Source organism: Cygnus olor, chromosome 4 (assembly GCF_009769625.2).
Source record: "Cygnus olor isolate bCygOlo1 chromosome 4, bCygOlo1.pri.v2, whole genome shotgun sequence".
NCBI lineage: Eukaryota > Metazoa > Chordata > Aves > Anseriformes > Anatidae > Cygnus > Cygnus olor.
In genome coordinates this window covers 67,204,342-67,220,627 of record NC_049172.1, presented here as the reverse complement: position 1 = coordinate 67,220,627, position 16,286 = coordinate 67,204,342, and positions in this window count along the sequence as shown.

Sequence of the window (16,286 nt, the reverse complement as noted above, 5' to 3'; positions counted from 1 at the left end):
CTCTGAGGATGGAGACTCCACAGCCTCTCTGGGCAACTTGTTCCTATGTTCACATCTTTGTAGCTTAAAATATATTTTTCATGGAAATGAAATGTATTGACTAGGGAGAAAAAAATCTAGTTTGCTCTCTGCATAGTCATGGCCAGCCAATATTTTTTTTTTTCCCCCCTCCAGTAGTTAAGGAATTTCTTTGGCTCAAGTAGTCATCATCAATACTTAATTCCTTGCTGTGTTTATAGACAGCGTCTCTTTCCCTCTGAGCTTCTGCTGTTTTAGTCTTTATGCTCTGGTCTTCAGCGAACTTGGGACAAATCCTTAGCTGCATACAATCTTGTGGGTCTTCATAAATTCAGTACCCACTGAAATCCTACACAAAATATGTTATGAAAAAGCTGGCTGGGAACCAGCATTATCATAACAACAGAAAGATAACAGAGCTGATAAACTTGTGTTTAAATTGCATGACAAATAATACAAGTTTTCAGTTTCATTTTGGGATATCTTATGTGAGCGTGAAATTTGGTAACTATTTTTTAACTGAAGGTAAAAATACATTCTCAGATCGAAATTTAAATCAAAAGATCTTCAAAAGATATTTTTTTCCTCTGAAAACAACACGGTTTATTCCCTCAACAGTTTAAATAATTGCAGAGTTCTCACTGGAATCTGAAATCTCTTCCAATTTACTGTCTGTTTGGGTGGTATTTCAGCAGTAACATGTCACCGTGCCCAGTGCATAATGCAATGGAAGCCACTTCACTTTATCAATAACTTAATTATAGTGAAGCTGGAATATTGTTATTGGAAACACTATTAGAGAAATTCCACAAAAGCTCATAATCCATAGCACCACAGCCCTGTCTCACCCAAATCACTCTCAAGTGTCTGTCACTGGAACACACTCATTTGCCTAATAGCTGATAGACCTATTAAGTTGCCACATAGGCCTAGTTGTCTCTGGTTTGCAGGCCTGAAAGGCAGAGGTTTTCCTTGGCATGCTGACAGAAATACTTTACAGATAGATAGTGTGAACAGACGTCAGGAAGAGGGAACGTTGTGATGCACTGACTAATTCTTGTACCAAGTGAAAACGGGTGTTTGTGGCTCTCAGAGGGTATATGCCATTCCCAGGCTCAGGTCTGGCTTGAAGAAACAAGGTGCTCTTGTGTCTGTCTGGCACTCAAGCACATGTGTGGCCATACCTCCAGGAAGGTGGCTGCTTTAGGAGCAGGCACTGTGTGTGCCTGCAGCTGTTTCTTTTTCCTTTTTTTTTTTTTTTTTTTGGGAAAAGCACACACGTGAGCAATGTCATGGGTGAGACATACTGATGGTAGAGGCTGCTCTGGCTCTGCTGATGGTACTGATCTGAGTGCTGCTAAAAAATGCTTGTGCCTGCTGAAAGCTGAAGACAAGGAGGAGACAGAAGAACCTGAGGCACTGTGCTCTCTCTGGGGCTCCCAGTTGACCTTCCCCAGCTGTTATGGGCAAAGGGCTGCCCAGGCCTATCTGTGTGTGCTAAGAGCTGCACCAGGCATTTCCCAAATGTTGGGGCTCTTCATCACGGTAGACAGGCAGCCCATGCCCCTCGTGGAGTGTCCACCAGCACGAGGGCAGCTCAGTGCACTGAGGCAGAAACACAAAGTACCTTTCATTGACACACTTTGCTGATTAAAAAACAGGAAAAGTCTCTGATTTCTTGTGGTATAAATATAGCTAATTCTAGGTCATTACTGGACAGGATTGGAAGCCATCCATGTCAGGAAGCAAATGACATTTTAAGTGCTGCATCTGAATGTATGCAATAAATGTGTGCATGAATCATCTGGGTGTGGGGGGGGAACGACTAGTTTGGCAAGATTGTCCTGTATAATTAGCAAAAACAACGCAGTTAGCAACAACAGATCAACAACTAGTTCCAGAGTAAATGGTCAGAAAATGTCTGTTCTGATGGATGACTTGCTAAGAATCTTACAATTAGCATTATTTTTTTTTTTTAAGTTCACCAACAATACAGCAAAGTATGTTTCAAGGTTATTAGCAAGCTGGTACGTGTAAGAAAAAAATAGGCGGGATTTTTTAATGTATGAGAGGAAAAGAAATGCCTGCTTTGGTGACCTTTTCTGTGGGCACTCCTTTTCCTAGTAGCTGAACTCATAGCATCTCTCTTCCTCTGCTTCAGCACATGTAGCAAAGCAGAGAGCTGCATCTATTAGAGGCTAACTACCATACTGGGATGCAAACTTTATTATTTATTTTTTTCCAGATGCTTTTTCTTTCAAGTCATTGGACTTACAGGCTTTGAATCATTAAGTCATATCATGACCAGTAGGCTCATAAGAGGAAGAGAATATTTTAATATTCCCGAGTGGAAAGCCATTCCTTCTGGGGCTTGATAGATAGGAGTCCAGCTCAGGTTTAGACAGGAATGATATGCTTGAAAGGATTGTAGAAGTGCAGGGAGATATTTTATTCTGTTGCCTGCAGAGGTGACCCTCTAGAGAGTGAACCACTGCAGAGGTCTATGAGGAGCAACCTGCAGTGGCTGGGGCAGGGTTAGGACAGGCAAAGGGTAGAGAAATGTCACTATAACTTCTTGTGCCTGGATGTTTGTGGGTTACCAGACAGTTTGCTTTCTACTAGCAGCCCATCTGCTGATGAAATACCAAGCCAGGAAGGAAAAATTAGCACCGGAATCTGTGATCATTCCCAATCCCACTGGACACTGTTGGAGCACTCTCTGTTTTGTCTGTTAGTCTCTGCTACATCACTTGAGAAACTTCAGCCTTTTATTTTCATTTGTAACAGGTGTTTCTAGCCTTTCTGGTTGTAAACACCTTTCAAACCTTATAGAAAATATGAAAAAGATCCAGTGAGTTTAGTGTTTAAAAATTGCCAGATCTCACCTACTTTAGCAATTCTCACTGCTGCAAGGAAATAAGACCATTGAGTGAAATTGTCTCCTGACCAGGCAGGTGGCCTGGTCTTCTTCATTCTCCTGGGGCATTAAGTGAGATTCAAGTAACACCTCTTAGATTTCTGTATGTGATATTACATTTAAATCAAAAATCAAGTGTTAGATACAAAGAGAATGATTAGCAGAAGGTAGGAAGGGCTTTGGAAAATTTTCTGTTGTTTTTAAGCAAAGTGCATGAGAAAACTCAAGCATCACATTTGTCCCTGCAGCTTCCCTGGGCAGGCTGGGCTCTGTGCTGCCAGGCTGGGGGCAGCTGGGGCTTGAATGGAGGCACTGGTGCTGCTGATCAGCTTGCAAGAAAAACCTCCTGGTTTTCAACCCATGTATGTCAAGGAAGTGCTAAAAGGAATTTTCCAGCTGTTGCTCCTGAATGCCAAAACTCAGTGAGCTGAATTTATTCATCTACCTGGCTGTATCTGAGAGCAAAACTGATCTGTCATCTCTGATCTCGCCTTTGCATATGATCTACCCATTAGGGCCACAGGTCAGGGAAAGAAAAGCCAAATGAGCAGTATTTTTCAAAACCAGTTTCCCTGCCTACAGAGTTGTTCAAGAATGATGCCTTAGGCAGGCTACCTACTTCTCTGGATGAGCAGCTGAAAATTTTATTTGGGGTCCCTCACCTTTGTTGTGTGTTGTCTGTCTTTGATCCTTGACTGCTTTGTGCTGGAGAGGAGACCCAGGGGCTGGTGTTCCTATTTTAGATGCAGCTGATTTCTGGCTAGTTCATAATGGAGCTGTCAGCTGCCTCCTGTACGAGTGGTTTCTCATCAGAGAAGCATATATGTTGCTTTGCTCTTCAGCTTGCCATGTATCAATGATAGGTGGGTGTTTGGAAAGAATTAAATAGTTGAAAACTGGCTTCAGTACTGACATAAAACTCAAACTAAGTATCCTTAAACAGACCATAAGGAAGAAAAACTTGAACTATGTTTCTAAGATGCTGCTAAGACCAGCAGCAATAAATTTGGCAATATTTTTGCCCAGCAAGGTGTTCTTCCTGGACAAGAGCACCCAAAGGTGATGCAATACTTACTGCTAGGTCAAGTGCCCAACATCCACAGGTAAAACTCCCTCCTCCAGTGATGGCAAAGCTCTTTGGTTGTTCTGGGAGAAGGTGGGGTCTGCTGTGGGTTTTTGTTTGTTTATTTTTTTGAACCCCAAATTATACAATAGTTGCTTTGTTGCAACAGCAAAATGAGTCATTTGTCTCAGTCTATCACTCAGGTTCCCAGTAGACATGTGTCCATATATTAAAAAAAAATTCCAATTAGCATTAATTGCCATCCTTGCTGGCAGTTTCTGCAAAGGATTCAGTAATGTGCATGGGAGCCAAGCTCCCAGTACTCGCCCCAAGAAAAGTCCCTCCCCAGCAATCTGAAAGGCTCCTGGTGGTGGTACCAGGAAGTTTTGTAGCCTTTGCAGCAGTGATGCACAAGACCTTGGCTCCTAGGGCTGGCACTAGTATCCCATGGAGAACAAAGCAGTCCACCCTGTGCCACTGTCTGCTTGCAGCCTGGTGTTCCCAGTTGGTCCTGGAGAGTGAGGGAGTGCTGGTGCTGGAGTGGCTGCCTGGGCACAGCACGCTGCCCCTAGACACCTTACAGTGGGAAAACATCATTTCCTCCCTGAAATAGGAAGGTGAAAAGCAGAACTAGGAACAGCTGCTCTGTAGACCTTCCCTGCCTGTCAAACCTTTGCCAGGCATTGGCTCCCAGGAATCAGAAAGGCTATACCGTTAGCAGTGACACTATTTACCAATGACACCAAGCCATGCTTGGTTGTTTTTTTCCTTCCTTTGAAAGGTTATTGTCCTCTTGACACCTACAAGCTTAATTTAGGGGGGTGCTGTGAAAACCATGCAGTGTTACATGGACAGACTGGGCAGGAGAAGAGCAGAAGACAGCTAAAAGTCTTCCTCTCTGGGAACAAGACTGTGGTGAAACAAAGAGCCTGTGTCAGTTGCTGACAAGCTGTTTCCATGATTGTCACTGGGACCAGTAGAGGCTCCCCATGACCTGGTGAATGGTGCTTTTCCAGCGTTTGGGCAACTTTGCATTTTCGAAAGCTTTATAAAGAAGTGGAGCAGAGAAAATTGCATGAATAATTTTCCACAAAGCTGAAAACCATTTGCTGCCAGACACAACTGTGGGCCTGATTTACTTCATTGCTTAACTTTAAGCATATGATGAGGTAAAACAGAAGGGGAAGACTCAGAGCAGCCCCTCATATCGTGCCTGCAGTCCCTCTCTGCTTTCTAGCTCCCAGTTAGCTCTGATCCCATGAGTTTCTGAGTTTCTAGCTCCCTAGCTCTGATCCCATCCTGACTCTGAAGACAGCAATGCCAGGAGTTGAAAGAAAAGGAGTCCCTTCCTCTCTGGCTTTGGCTGCATCCTGACAACAGTTGAGTTCTTTGCATTTCTCCTGTTTTTTTTTTTTTTTTTAATCCCTTACATTTTGTAGTTGTTGCTGTTACCTTCCAATTTGCTGTTTCAGTCAGCTGCTACCAGACTGTGTCCTTCAGCAGTGCTGTTCATGCAGACCAACCCTGAGAGCTAAAATCAGCACAACTGAGGCAGGTTTGCACTGATTATGGGTTGGACTCAGGTCTCCAGCAGTAGCTGAGGAGGGAAAGATGCAAGGAGAGAGAGAAGATAGTTTCCTTTATTCCTGTTCTCTCTTCTTTGTGTTTGCATTTACTTGTCTTACAGGAAACAGAAAATCTGGCTTAAGTAGCAACACAATATCTTAGAATTTTCTTATTCCTGCCCCAACATGAGAGTTAACATTGATTTAACAGGACCATAGTAGTCTGTCAAACCAGACTGAAGAGGAAAGATTAATATAAATCTCTCTCAAAATCTAAGTGATTTATTGTACTTCATTTTAATAAAAAAAAACTCCAGCTCACCCTTCCATGTTTAATGTTGTCACAGTGAAATTTATAGTTTTATCCATCTTCTTGCTCAAAAAAAAAAAGGAAAAAAAGCTAAGAAGAACCAGTTAAATAAATTTGTTATTATATGTTTGTGAATTATCTGTTTTACATTTATATAATTTATAGTTCTGCACATAACCTCCACTTGGATATACAAATTAACACATAAAATGATGGAGGTCAAATAAACTAATTCAATCAAACAGAAAATAAAGGTAATTTCCCCTCATGCAGTTATTCTGGCAAATTTCATTAGTGATTATAAAAATAAATGACCATACAAAAATAATTTAGAAACTACAATTCACCTTAGTTTTCTGAACTTCTGTGACTGTGACTCAAGGCTTGAATGCAGCCGGGCTTGCAGCTTTCCTCTGTACAGTGTCGCAGCTGGGACATGTGGAGTTCAGGACAGCTTTTTCCCAAAGCAATGGCTGATAGTGGCATCATGACACACAGCCTCTGCTTATTTACTAATTATTTTCATGAGATGCCTGTTCCACGGCTCCACAAAAGAAGAAGTAAAATCAGTTCAGTCTCTGAGACTATTGTTTCACACTGCCAGACTGAGCTTTCAGCAAGGCCCTCGTCTATCTGTGGAATATGATCTTCATAACAAAACACACTAATTCTTTTTGTTTGAAGACAGAACGTTTATCTGTTCTTATCATATCACCTATGAGTATAGTGTTTCATTAATTCTTATCTCTTCTCAACATATTTACAGTGGTAAAAGTAAGATTAAATTTGGGCTCAGAGAACATTCCCCTAATGCATCTGCAATCAGTGCTACAGCAATGGTGATAATAAGAAACATATAAACCACATGGTGTATTTCTAGTATAAATACCAAACAAATGCTCATTTAAATGAGAATTTCAGAAACAGAAATATGAATTTAAAAACAAAAATCTAATTTAACTGGAGCTGCTTGGAAAATATTTGGTAAGACTCCTCAAGAGGCATTTCATGGATCTGAAAAATGTTTTTGACCTAAATCTGAACATTTATTTTTTTTTAAATAGAAATCTTCCCACAACAGCCTAAGTCGAACAAAATATCTTGTTTCAATAATTTAATGTCATTTTTTACATTTCTTATTTAAAAATGACAAATAATCTTAACTGAAATATAAAAATAAAATTAATATAATGAAAATATAAACATTTTCCTGTTTTATATATAGGGACACTGGAAATCTCTTGCACTGAATATTGATTTTGTTGAATTTGAGTTTTAGACGAAATATTTCACTAAACAATTTGTTTAATTTTCAACTTGGCAATAGTCAGATTTAGATGTGCTAAAAATTAAAGTTCTTGATTTGGGGGAGAGAAGACTTAGTAAGATATGTTCGGATATACTTGAATTTGGATTACTGGATGAAGTTTTGGGTCTGTGCTCTCAGGTGGATAGGTTTACAGTAAAGGCCTTTCTTGCTTTAAAATAATTGCTTCATATAAAATCATCTGGTATTTTCTGTTCTGAATTGGATAAAATAGAAGACTCCAGCTCTAAATCCTTGAATAAAGACCTGAAAGTACTTAGAAATTTTTTATCTATTCTCAGTGGAAGCAATGAGAAATAAGAATTTCTAGGAAAATTCAGGAAGCTGCTGAAAGAGGTTAAGCACACTGGAAAAATCTGATCCTGAAGACTATCAAAGGATTACCCATAAGGACGATACACACAGGTGTAGAGTGGCTTCCAAGCACATGTTTGGTGCCCCGATGCATTGGGCTACATGTGTTGAAATCGTCACATCTTAAACATCCTGCATAAATGTTCACCTTGTTCCTGCAGAGTCACTTTGCTGTTTTTACCTGGACATGTTTTTTTGCCCTGTTACTCTCTCCTGAAGCTTCAGACTTTTGAAGATTTCAAGGTTACTGCTCTTCTCTTTAGTGTGGTAGCTGGGGCAGACACACCTGGGTTTAGAGAGGTTTAAACACTGTAGCCCCTTAATTTGGACAGTGGAGAGAGCAAATGCATAATGTTCAGCCACAAAAGAGGAAAGGGAAGTTCCCTTCCAGTTTTCTCACCATCTGCAGACTTTTTAAGTATAATTCAGGTTTCTGGAGATGTAATGTCACCCTCCTGAATATTTTCTTCCAAATCTTCAAGGTTCAATGTGAACTAACTGAGCTTTCACTCACCTTCAGTGAGAACGAATCTTCTTTTTTCCTTTTTCTGGCATGAAATTCTCTTACCCTGTGTGTCTCTTGGCATTTACATTTTTATTTATTTATTTTTTTTTTTTCCCCTCTCCTCTGGGTTGCTGTATGGGGATCTTCAAAATCCCAAATCCCCAGCCCCTGCAGACAAATTTGCCTTTTGTAGTGAGGCGCACTATGGTCCTGAATGCTCCTCCCTGTGTGATTGTATCAAAGTTTGATAATTTTCTACCATTCCTTGTCTGGGAATTATATGGCACAGTCCTGCCCTCACATCCTGGACTCCAATTGCACAGGAACTCTATGAATGCTCAAAATAAAGCAGAATCAGAAATTCACATAATCAGAATTCACAGTTAAGACATTGACTTCTTAAACTGTCATGTCACCCTTATTCCTCAGGGATCAGTGGATGGGAGTGTTTGTCTTGGACTTTATCACAGAGAAAATTAGGGAGGGGAGGGACGGGACAGTTACCAAAAAAAAAAAAAAGGCATAAAAACTTCTTTAGGAGCATGATTTTTTTTTTTTCTGTAAATAATCATCGTTGTAACAGAGCCCCTCAAAGAAAATTCTTTTCTTTATCCTTCCTGAAGCATGGGGAACACTGAGAAAGTCTTCTCCAGGGCTCATAACGTACAAAGTGGGAGATTATTCACTATTACTGTCACATAGGAAAGGCTACATTTAATACCCCTTCTGAGACAGTGTCTCCTTGTTGTCTTAACAAAGCAAGGTAGAACCCCAGCGTGCCTCCTTTTTTTTTTTTTTTTTTTTTCTCTGTTCCATTTACACTCTGAGATACATAGGAATGTTTAAAAACTGGATATCAGGAAAAGGCCGAAGGGCATATTATAAAGAATTTTTAAAAATTGCTAGAAAAATGCAGTAATTTCAGTTTGTTCTAGAGGCATATTCCTGCTCTTTCTTGTTCTTTTCCTGATCTGGGGGACAGCCAGGTATAGTAGATGACACATACAAAACAAGCTGACAGCAACTCTGCAGTTCTGTGCTGGGTTTCAGAGTCTCAAATTCAGACAGGTTCAGTCCAGGTGTAGATGTAAAAACACACAGACAACCATCGTTGGCTGTGTTGACACATTGTAAGTGTCAAAATAGAGTAAATAAAAATTATAAAGTAGCCTTTTCTATTGCTATGTCTCCAAGAGGCTGGTAGCAAAACATAGCTGGATTTTCTAAAGAGTGTGGGTGACAATGTGAATCATACCCAAATGTGTGAAATAGGCATGCTCCCTTTTGGCCAAGGAGCAGAGAATAAAAATAGGGGAGTGATTTGTACCTGTGTGTAAGGTTCTGTAATCAATAGAGAAATCCTCTAGCCAGAATTGGTTTTCACAGTCAAAAGATTTCTGAAAAGTTGGAGAGGGGAGAAAACAGGGGAAGGGGAAAGATCATGAAAAGAATAACAAACCAAAAACAAACAAACAAAAAAACTAAAACACCCGGCAACAGAAAATGAAATCAGACAAATTCAAATTACAAAGAAAACAGGTTTTAACCATCACGGTGATCCAGCAGGGAAATGTCCTACTGAAGGCAGCCATGTGAGGTCCATCTTTTATGTCCTTCATGGAAGGCAGCCTGTCTTTTTGGTAGGGACACAGCAGCCCCACAGAAGCTGTGCCTGAGCCGAGCACAAACTGATGGGCTCAGCAGGAAAGCAAATGAGTGAAGTTTGCAAGCTGAGCAGGGTCCCTGACCTAAGCTTCCTTGTACTTCTGCATTTAAAAGCCAATAGAGACCACCACCTCCAACAGGTAAAATAAATAAATGAATAAATAAATCATAACTGGTTTTGGCTGTCAATCATTTTTCACAGAGGGTAGATTTCCCTGAACAGAAATCTCAGCCCCTCCTAGTTTCGTCCCAGAGTTTTCTTGCTCTGGCAGGATCACATTTTTCTTGCTTTGAGTGTGTTTTTGACGCTTAGACCAATATATCTTGGTTAATACGGGCAGAGAACACTGTGCATCTTATGGCAGGAAAAAAAATAGTTCTTTTGATTCGTGGGAACAAAGTAGGAAAGTTGCTCTTGCAAAACTAAGGACCAGAGACTGCCACAGTGTATTTTTCAAGTGCATTTTTCAGGTTAGCTGGTGCTGAATAGCAATGACAAAATGTTCAACAAACCAAAAATCTTCCATCTGTTCACTAAAAAATAGGATTCCATGTAGTAAGGCAGATAACAGGAAGACTAGAAGTATTCTCCTCCTCAAGATATTTCAGCTCTAGAATCTCAACTCGCCCATTTAAGCAGTATTAAAAATCATTAACACTGGTCTTCAAAACCACCTGCACTGAGCCTGAGCCTGGGTTGGGCAGAGGTGAGCGGGGAAGGCTGCTCCCAGGACCAGGACTACCGACGTGGCTAGCTTTCCTCAGCTGACAGCCCTGTGTCCCCGCGCGGATTTCAGCACAGTAGGCAATACCGCTGCAAGGCATTTTCAGTCTCTGGAGGTGAGGGGAGTTTTACTCTCAAGCTGTTTTACAGCTCAAGCTATTTGGGGAGGACGGGCTGCTCGGGCTCTGCTCGGCTGCTCTCCCCCACCTCTCCGTGCTTGCTCAGGTGGGATGCTCTGCAGAAGACTGGAGTACAACAGGGAGAAAACGGGCTGTTTGCACAGCAGTACTGCTTCATCGCTGTGCTGCAACTAACACTTACTATGGCTGTGAAAAATTCCCAGCGGTGAACTAACCTGGGACTTCTTTAAAGAAAATTTGGGGAAAATGGACCTTTCTGAGATGCCTGTCACCTCCAGAGCTGTATGCTCCTGACATGTCAGAGCAGAGGAGCAACATTAGCTATCCTTGTGTAGAGCATGCAGAAATGTCTAGCCTTGAGCTGTTTGCACTGCTGGGTTATTTTACTAGGCTAATGTTTCACAAGCCTGGTCTGAGTAAAATCAGTAGTTTTCTTTGGAGTACATTGTCTTTGGAGCACGTTGTCCTCCAGAGGGAGAAGGGCAGAGGAGTGCAGTCCCTGCCCCTGTGATGTGACAATGACAGCCCATTTCAAAGTAATGCTGATGAAGTTTACATTCTCTGAGCAATGCAGGAGAGCGCTGCTTCCTATCGTCACTCTTGCATAAATCATTACAAATATATATATTCTTTGCATTGTCAGATTATTATTACTGTACATCTGATTAGAAAATGATGTCATAGAAATAAAGCAAAGGGAAAGACTCTTTCCTGGTCTGATTTTCACCCTTCTGACTGTGGTTCTACTACACTGGTAGTAGCTTTGAGCATGCATGCAAGCACACAGCCAGCACGCTGTGCGCTGTGATGCCCTTTTACAACCTCCCTTGCCTCTAGCCTGGATCCCATCTCATCCAACTTCCCAGCAAAGACAGTTCCAATTTATACCCGTTTCCAACCATTTCAGACTGACACTTTTAATTCATTTCACTGTGGTTAGCAAGAGCTCAGCAGGGAGATAAAAAAAAGAGGAAGAAAAAAGTTGGATACTGCTATCTGCAGAATGCCGAGCTCCTACGAGCACTTTGAGCTGTCTAACCCCAACATGTACTAATGGCATTTCTTGATTTACAGGTATATTGATTTCCTTTTTCACAGAAAAAGAAAGAAAATGTAAGACTGAAGGTCTGTCTTTTGCAGTATTTAAGATTCAGAAAACAGGGCTTTTCAAGATATATGCAAATGTTAAAATAAAATGATTATTTTTAGGTAATGATTTTCGAGATAAAATTATAACTGTCCCAAACAAACAACCTCCTCCTTCTGACAGACTGTGTTTCCTCGGGTAGGGACACCAAACCTCTCCTGAGTCATTTCCACCCCAGTTTTGGGCCCATGAAATCCTCTGCCTAGGTAGGACATCACTCTATCATCCTCCAGCAGAGCACAAAGGCAGCAGAGTTTATCTCACAGTGGTTCTGGCAGGTAGAAAAAGCTGGTTCTGAATCACCACTTTTTATGATTATTTTTATTATTATTGTGAACTTAGAAAGGACTACCTAAAATAAAATAAAACAAAACAAAACAAAACAAAATTAAATTAAATTAAAGTAAATTAAAATAAATAAAATAAAGTAAAATAAAATATAAATAAAATAAAGTTAAATAAAATAAAGTAAAAAGAAAGAAGGAAAAATAATGTGAAAATTCCGTTCATCTCTGAACTGAAAATAAATGTAGATTTCACAAAATACAAGTCTCTGGAACTTGATTCTGTGATGCTGCCAATTATTTGTTTGCATTGTGAACCACTCAGAAAAATTTTCTGAAATGCCACATGCAGACACAATCAGAATTTTAGGTCATATAAATGAATTACTGTCAATGCAAGGACACTTTTTTTTTTAACTCACAAAACATAATATATTTTTCAGCAGAGTATAGTTTAAGCAGTGTATTTTCCTCTAACATCTGCACAGAGGTGTCTCTTCAGGGATAAGATCTTGTTTATAAATGGGGCAGGCATTCTTAGTAGAGAGGAACAAAGAAAAGCGTTTTTATTAGCAGCAGGAGCCACATGAACAGCTTTGACCTCAATTTAGGATTTAGCTTATCATTTCACACAGAGGCTTGCATCAAGAATTTGACACTGGTGCCCTTTTCTAATTTGTAAAGCAAACTAAAAGGGAAATAATGGAGTATGGATAAGTGCCATTCATGAACCACTGAGCAGGCTCTATTCCACTCTGCCCAAATTACTCCACAATCAGTCAGAAATCTCACGACAGACTAGGTTGTCTTTTTGTTGATTCTTTTTTAAAAAAAAAAAAAAAGCAAATTAAACAGCCTGGCATGTCTGTGATCAGAAGTACTGTGGAATCAGCATTCTTGGTATTCATTGCTGCATCCAAGCAGCAAAGGGCTGCCTGGTGAGGGGGGATGCTCACCCGTGAGCATCAGAGCTGCAGCGTGTGATGGAGGAGTAACCTCAGGTTAGGTCTTAAGCGCAGCAAAGCTCTGGCAGCTTTGCTCCAATTGGCTCCATGACATTCCCTGCTCGGCCGTGATCCTAATGGCTTGAGACTGGCTGAATGCTTCCAACCACAGCAATTAGTTCTTTTATTTTCTAGAAGTCCGCTGGCTTTTGAATTGTTATTTTCTGTGCATGGAGGGCATGTTGGAGCCAGGGCGTAGCGACCAGTGAGCATGGCCGCTGTGTGCATTGTCCTTCAGGCAGCGCCACGGTGCCCGATCCCCCTGCTGTCTCAGCAGGACTTTTGTCCCTGACAGCACCAACAAAGATTCACAAAATATCATGAGATTTTCCTGAGCAAAAGACCAAGATCTAGGAAAGAGCAAAATAGCGCAAATGATTTTACCAGAGTAGTAGTATTACTTCTCAGCGCTGGAGGATGTTAGCTTTTCTTTCCTGTAGGTGAAAGGTGGCACAAGGCAAGCCCAAGCTGCCTTACTTGTGTTTCATCCCCAGCCAGGACAATGACAACTTACACGACTGGCATCCTGTGTCTGTGTAGCAGTATCACAAGTTGAAACTGCTTTCTACACACTAGTACGTGGGCTCTCCTTCCCCATTTCTCCACTCTCCCAGCTGTGACTGCTCAAATAAATACAACATCTATGAACAAAGCTGTACGTCTATGTTGCTCAGAATTATACATATAATAAACACTGAAAGATGGTAGCTTTAGATTGGATATAAGGAAGAAATATTTCACGGTGAGGGTGGTGAGAGTTTAAAATGTCTTTGGAAACCAAAGCGATACACTTCAAATTAAGTAGTCTGTGGTTACATCTAGCTTTGTCCTTGATTCAACATGAACATTAGAAAGGGTTACTCTGGGAACTCCTCCCAAGCAATAAATCAGCATGACAGGAGGACAGGGAATCCTTTGCAGGGAATCCTGAGATGTTAATCCAGTGTTCAGAAACAGAGAAGGCCAGAGTCAGGGGCGATGGAAATGAACAGAATTCAAGAAGCCTTCTTGCTAATTCAGTACACAGCAGCATAAAATCAAGATAGTTTTCCTGGCTGCAGCCTGCTGGATCCATGCCCTGAACATGGCTGAGGAACCTTGTGCAGGGTTTTGATTTATTTTGAGTGATAATAGATACCCAAATTTCCCAAGTCTATTGGGAGAAATACAGCAACATGCTGGCAGAATTAAGGACTTAAGATAACTAGTTATCTGCATTAAATTGTTTAGATATCTTCCCTGCTTTTTTCCTATGCAATCCCAATATTGGGTTTCTAGAGCAATTTCAAGTAACAGTTGTTTGTTTGTTTGTTTGTTTGTTTTACATTCTCTGTGCCAGCTATAGAAAAAAAAATGCCAAGAAAACATTTGCTGAGACAGTTCAGGATTCTGTGAGACTAGGAGTGATTCTTCCCAGAGGGCACTTCTCATTCCACTCTGACCTTGATAGGCTACAGAAATATCTGAGTAGTCTCTTTTCTGGCTCAGCACATTTTTAAAAAACCCCTCAGTTGGGCTTTCATTTAAAAATCTGCATTAGCTATAAAAACCTTACTGGATGGCCTAGTTTCCTGGGAAATTATTTAAAAAAAAAAAAAAAAAAAAGGAAAAGAAAAAGTGCCTTGGGCAGAATGACCTTATTCTTTGCATTCTTATCCCCTGTAGCTCTTCTTTATGCTTTTTACTGCTGTGATGTGTTGGATTGCATTTTGCATCAGTCAGTAGATAAAGTAAGGATCTAGGTCTGGAAGCAGAAAACGTGGGATACTAGACCTTTCCAAGACATAAGCTCTCAGCAGTGGGTGTATGGTCCTTCCCACCCATCCAACTACATTTTTCTGCTTTCTCACCAAATTGGGCAGAAGGGGAAACATTTGCCCTTGCAGCTGCACAGTCTTGGTCTTCTCCTGCCTTGACAACTATTTCTAATCATTAGGTAAAAATATAAAGGGTGGTCATCAGCATCATCAGCTGTAAAAAAAAAAAAAAAAATAATGTGTAGGTGACTACTCATTGAGGATGGGAAAAGTCAGGTAAGACAGGAGCTACCTCTCTCCATCTCAGGACTCTGCTGGAGGGGAGCAGCCAGTCAACACAACCCTCTTTCTCAGATATCAAGGGCTTTTGTCCATGGAGACTCAAATGCTTGTGGAAAAAGTAGATGGTCCATTGAGCTGCAGAGCCTTTGCAAGGTGCCTGGCTTTCACTCCCTCCCACTGGAGCTGCTTCACTTTGTACAGGAGATTAAATATTCATTGGGCCAGAGATAGGAAAACAAGAGATTGATTCTATTGCCCAGTTGTTTGGGTGCTCACCTGGGATGTGAGAGATGCAAGGTCAAGTCCTTGCTCCAAAGATGATTTAATTATTTATACAAGGTGGAAAGGCTCCAGCAAGAAGGAGGCCATGCACTTCTTCTCTACCCTTTTAACCAGGGGTTTGGCTTGACACAGGTTTTCTCCTTGCCATGCAAATGCTTCCTTCTTGCATTGTGATTTGGTAACTTCTTTCTTGTTCTCTAAACAAGGGCAGGAGCTCCTTGGTGGGATTCATACTGGAGGCTCCTCATGTAGAGAGGCATGGCCCCTTGCCCACCAGCGACTCATTTCCCACCAGGGACAGGGCTTAGTCTTTTGCTAAGCCAGGTGCCTACCTCAATCCCTGGCACTTCAGCTCTCTTTACTGTCCACATGGTGGAGAAAGCACAAGCAGGGCACCAAGCAATGGTCAGGAACCCCAAATTTCCATGGGGATTTCCAGGGTTTATGAGGACAACTGTGAGCACAGAGTAGCAGTGAAAATAAGGAACTGCCATTATAATGAGAAAGCCTATAAAATTCTCTCATCCTTTATGTTTCTTCCTAAGCGCTTGTACTATTTATTTTGGATTATTTGTTTTACTAGCCTGGTGTCAGTGTTGCTATCATTAGGTTTTCTGTAAGCTGACACCATGATCTACTATTAATTGAGACAGAGAAGCAACATTTTCCTTTGTGAGTGCTGGTAGAAATGCCTGTGCCATGTTATCCTCAACACTTGAACAGTCTTAATTTCAGTAGCCTGCCACAAATGTTTAAAATGGCCAGATTAAACAAGTGAATAAATAATCTATTCTGCTTTACAGAAAGGATCTTTCAACAGCTGGATACTAACACAGCTGCTTTTCCATGGGGCTTTTCAATTGACTGTGCCACTATTAGCTCACAAAGCTGTTTCTATTGCTGTTCTGCAGCAAATGTCATGTAGCAAAGCTAACGGAAATA